Genomic DNA, 5736 nt, shown 5'->3' with positions numbered 1-5736 from the left:
TCGCTGTACTAACATTGCATATTTAGCACAATAACCTTATTTTTTTTCATGTTCAGCTCACTGGGTTGAACAAAAAAAACTTACCATTTGTACCAGGCCTAATGCTCCATACACACGGGCTGAATGTCAGAGGACATTGGCCAGTTCTGTCAGACGAGCATGCTGGAAAACCAGTAGCCGACCGGCTCCTTTAGCCCAAGCAGCTGACCCGAGTGTTCTGCCGCTGGGAGGGCTGTCCTTCTGTCAGAACACAACAGCTCAGTGGAGGAGATTGCTATACTAACATTTGATCTTTAGTACAGCGTCTCCAACCGGAGCTGTCAGTTTTTTTAACAAAAAAAACTATTAGTGTGTACCAGGCCAAAGGCTGTGTTCACACTAACCTGCATCGAATAATGCAATGCTATATGCTATACCGCGCAGGCTATGACAGCTCCAGCAGGGAGCAGTGCAATGTGCATTTTAGGGCATCACACTACATGCTTACCTGTTTTTTTTGTTTGTTTTATTCAACTTTATTTGATGTGTCATTAATGACACTTCATTTATGTCACTGCACAGCTGCTGCTAATGAGGTGCCATTTAGTGCAGTGCAGAAAAATGCAGATATGTCATAAAGGTGGAGTTAACTTTTATATCTGAATGACCCTGAATCTGAATCTGTGAAAATGCATGCCAGTGTGTTCCAGGGTTCAAACCCCGCCCTCTATTTGTGCACACAGTAGTCATGCATGTGCACATATGATAGAGGCTGTACAGAATCATAAAACAAAAGGCTTCATCCTGCCCAGTGCCCAGATCTGAAAAAAAATGATGAATATGGCAGAAAAATATTATGTAAAACACAGATTAAAGGTAGATTTAGTTGACTTTGTTTTTACTGATTCCAAACGTAATGTTTTTTAGATTGCACGAGCTGTTTATTCATTGATTTTACTTGTGTGAAGTTGCTTTTTAATCCCTAAGGCTTCTTTCACACGGTCCGCCTCCGCAGGCGGATCCGTGTTGCTCAGCGGGGATCGATCCGCGATCCCCTCTGAGCCGGGCGGATGACAGCTCCGTCTCCGCTTGCAGAGCGGAGAGGGAGGTGTCTCAGCACCCGCTGCCCTCTATGGGGGATCGGAGGAGAGCGGACCGCTTGTCCGCTCTCATCAGATCCGCTCCGCTCCGATTACTGAACGGATGGAAAAATAGGGTTTCCATCCGTCCAGATTTCAGCACAGGATCGGATGCGGATGGCAGCGGGTGTCAGCGGAGGTGACCTCCGCTGACACCCGCTGCCCCATAGAGCTGCATGGAGGATCCGATCAGATCCGCCTAAAAAACTGACAGGCGGATCTGATCGGACCGCCCGTGTGAAAGAGCCCTAAGGCTTTTTTCACACGGGCGTTCCGTATGTCCGTATATCACCCCATCCATTTGCAGGTGATATACGGACATAATGCATGTCAATGGGATTGCGGATGTCAGCGGATGACCATCCGCTGACATCCGATTTGCGTCCTTTCAGTTCTGTTCTGTTTTTTGGAACAGAACAGAACCCTATTTTTCTTCCGTTTGAAAACGGAAAGGACGCAAAATCGGATGTCAGCGGTGTCATCCGCTGACATCCGCAATCCCATAGACATACATGCAAACGGATGGGGTGATATGCGGACATAGGGACCGGATGACAAAAATGTCATCCGTGTCCGTGAAAAAAAAATAAAAAATGCCAGAGCGGATTGCAATACGGTCTGCTCTGTGTGAAAGAGGCCTAAAACTACAGCAAAGTGAACAAATGAAAGAAATGCAAAGAAAAATGGGGACTGACAGTCAATACGATTTAATGCCTTAATGAGACCTACCTGGTATTCTACACTTACTGCACAGACTAATGTGCTGGATGTACATGGGGACAAAAGGGTCAACTGCCCTGGGCTCCCTGACAGAAGGGGCCCCCATCTATACAAAAATAACATAAAAACAATATAAAAAAATTATATAAAATTATTTTAAATATATAATAATTTAAAAAAATCTTTTCTTTTATTAAACGTAATATTTTGCCTGCCATCCTCTGTAAAAGATTTTACCCTGGACTGGTACATTTTAAAAACAAATTATGATAACTCAAGCGAACCACACAGGTGGACTATGACTGTGTGCGTGTGTGTGTACATGTGACGTTGTGTTATACATTTTGAAAATGTGTGACTTCCAATGAGAATGACCCTGTGAATGTGGGGCTGTCCGAACCTGAACTGCCCCAGGCCTTCCAAGGTCTTAATCTGGCCCTGACTGTACTCAGAATTCCTATAGAGAGGGCAGCAAAAGCCAAATATCATAGTTCAGCATACACTACGTCAAAAGTGTCTTGGGAGGGAGAGAGACCAATGTCTCTGGATTTAGATCTCCCCACCAAAAACACCAGAGGTCATTCATCTGCTCTGCACTGCACTGCAAGAACACAATTTTGTAAGGTGACCCTTTAAGAGGAGCCATGATTATTAGGGTGACGTGTATTATGGGAAAACAGCCATTTCTACAGATGAAAGCACTAACCATACCTCTGAATATGATAACTCTTAATTTAAAGAAGACAAGCTAGATCAGGGCTCTCCAAACTTTTTAGCATGAGGGTCGTATCATGTGTTTTATAAATATTTATTGGCTGAAAAAAAAAATCAGTTTTGCAATATAAACAAAAAAAGACCAAAGATGTTAAAAAAAATTATATTTTCTACTTTTTGTTATAAAAAAATATCCATTAAACTCAATTTGTGTCATACATTTAGGCCAAAATGTATTCAGCTACGTCTTTGGTAACAAATTTCCATATATTTATTGGTTTGCGCAAAAATTATAGCGTCTGCAAAATATGGTGTATATACTGGAATTTATGCAGCTTTTACTTTTTGACTGCCTATTTCATTTCTTAAAGGTGCTAAAATGGCAGGGCAGTGCAAACCCCCCCCCCCCCATACCCCTTTTTGGGACGTAGACACCCCAAGGAATTCGCTGAGAGGCATGTTGAGTCCATGGAATATTTCATGTTTCTGGAAAATGACAAACAAATACTTATTTTTTACACATAGTTGTCAATTAAATTATATATTGCTCACGCATGCCATGGATTTATGTGGAATTACACCCCAAAATACATTGCCCTGGGCATAATTGTTTACTGTAGGGATGGGGGTGCCTTCCTTCTGTTACAAGGCTAGCAGGAGTAGTGATAATAATTTTGACAAGTGTGTGACTGCTGGACATAGGACCCCCTAAGCTTGCACATCATTAATAGGGTGGGGGGGGGGGGAGTGCAGTTTGGGATCTTTGCCCTGGGCGCTGGATGACCTTGTCAGGGACTTCCTGTTATAGGGTGACAACACTCGGTCTCTGGTTTTCAATTGGGCTGCTGCATTGTCACCCTTGCACAAAGACTTATGCCTACTACACACGGGCTGAATCTTGTAATGTTTTTATTTAACCAGTTGACATTCGGCCCGTGTGTATTTGAGCCGGTCTGGCAGAAGTCAGCTGTTTGGCCAGCTTCTGTTGGACAAGCATGCTAGAAAACCAGCATCCAACCGACTCCCGATCAGCGCTCTCAGCCAATGGCTGGGAGCGCTGCCTGGAGTGTTCTTGCTGGGGGGGGGGGGGGGGGCTGTCCCCATGTCAGAACATAACAGCTCAGCGAGGGGAGAGCTAATGTTTGTACAGTGGCTCCGACCAGAGATGTCAGTTGGGTTAACCAAAAAAAAAAATATTAGTGTGTACCAGGCTTAAAGCAGGTTAAAGCGGTGCTCCACCCAAAAGGGGAGGCTCTGCTTGTTTGTTCCCTCACCCCTTCCGCTGCCACATTTGGCACCTTTTTGGGGGGGGGGAGAGGGGAGCGGGTACGTGTTTTTGGCAGGTACCCGTTCCCACATCAGTAGACCTAGCAGCGGCGAGGTCTCTGGAAGTTCGGCCCCCCTCCTCCTACCCCTGTCCTGGGCAATTCACAAAACGCAGCGCTTTGCGCCACAAGGCTTTACTGATGGTTTCCCTTAGAAGGAATGGCGGCAGCACCCGAGAGCTGATTGAAAAATCGTCTAGGGGGGCCGACATTGCAGGATCCCCACTTTAAAGATCATAAAATAACACAATTTAAACAGAGATGCATAACTATCAGAAAGATTGATTGGAACACAAATTGATCATTTACCAAAGTGTGTCTGGTCACCATTAGCAATTGTGTAAATGTCATTCAGTTTGGGTTTTCATCTTTTTTTCTGTTTCCAAAGAGCCTTCCGACCCCAGTGGGTGTGCGCCATACTCTGTTGTTACAACTCATCACCATGTTTACTTTTTTTTTTAACTTTATGGAAATGTCACAAAATGGTAAATGTGGCATTCTGCATCTTTATTCACTGCGTAAAAATGCATCCTGTCCTACTTTTTTTTTTCTTCCAGCGCACACCAATGCAGCGTATTTGTATGAACAGAAACAAAAGGGAATTAATCCAAGAAACTTCAATGACATTAAATCAAGACCCGCGGACATCTTTTGGAGTAGCCAATGACAATTGCAGCTGCAGGGCAGAGATGAAGGATAATGATACTACATACAGATGACACAGCCATCATATATTATACAGCGGTTCAGGATTTGGAGGTGACAACGTTGTAGCGCACATTTTGCCGCTGATCATTAAAGATGACGGGGAGAGATCTGCTGAGAATGAATCAGATCATTCAGATTACATTATAATGGGAGCAGAACTGCTTTATTCACTTTATTAGATCAGAGCTAAGGCTTTACAGACTGATCATTACAGGTTTAGAAGAAAATCATTCTTAAAAATTCCGCCTTGTAATCTCCATGTCATTTTTTTTTTTGTTGTTTCTTCAAAGAGGGAGAAAAAGAAAGCGGGAATGTGAGAGAGAGAGAAAGGGGAAGCCTTGTCTGAGCCAGAGACTACCCTCCCCCTCCTCCTCCCTCTCCCAGGCAGGGGAATACAGTCTGCTGCAGATTTACAGCCGCCTGCCTCTGATTGGTCAACTCCTCTGACAGCTCTGATTTAGTATCTCCCAGGATTGGCTGCCCTTTGACAGGCTGATTTATAAGGCAAATCTGATTGGCCTGCTTGATGTGCCTGAAATTTATGAGACTGCTCCTGATAGTGAGCAGAGGAGGAGGTGGAGGAGGAGGAGGAGGAGGAGGCAGGCGGCTCTCATTATCCTAATGTGCTCAGAGGCACACACTGGACAGACACAGGCTGAGCTCATTATTCTAATAGGGAACATGCATGTCACACGTGTTTGTGTGCTCATCGTCCTGAAGCATGTCATCCCTCCATACATGGGGGTCACCATGACACTGACAATGTGACACAAGAATAACATGTATGCTGGGTGTACTGCACATCTGTGTTATTTGTAATACAGAGTGAGAAAAGGCAGGATTGTGCAGCAAGGCTCTGCTATCTTCTCTTAGATCACAGATCTCTGTCACTGAGTAATCTGGAGGAAAAATGACAGCCATGGGAGGACAGGATTACCAAATATTCACGACTCAGGGGCTCATTATTCTCATATTACTTACCATATTAAATAGGAGCTTGCTGGAAGATTATTCTGTCATTAGCTACCGCTTAACAAATCTCACTGTTGCAGGATGTGTAGTTCCACACGGGGATTCACCGGCAGGGACGACCCATGATTCCCTATTAGGGGGCGGCTAAATAGTAGAGGGGAGAAAGGATGCACTATCCA

Source organism: Pelophylax lessonae, assembly GCF_965119305.1.
Source record: "Pelophylax lessonae genome assembly, chromosome: 2".
NCBI lineage: Eukaryota > Metazoa > Chordata > Amphibia > Anura > Ranidae > Pelophylax > Pelophylax lessonae.
Note: the sequence above shows the minus strand (reverse complement) of the source record.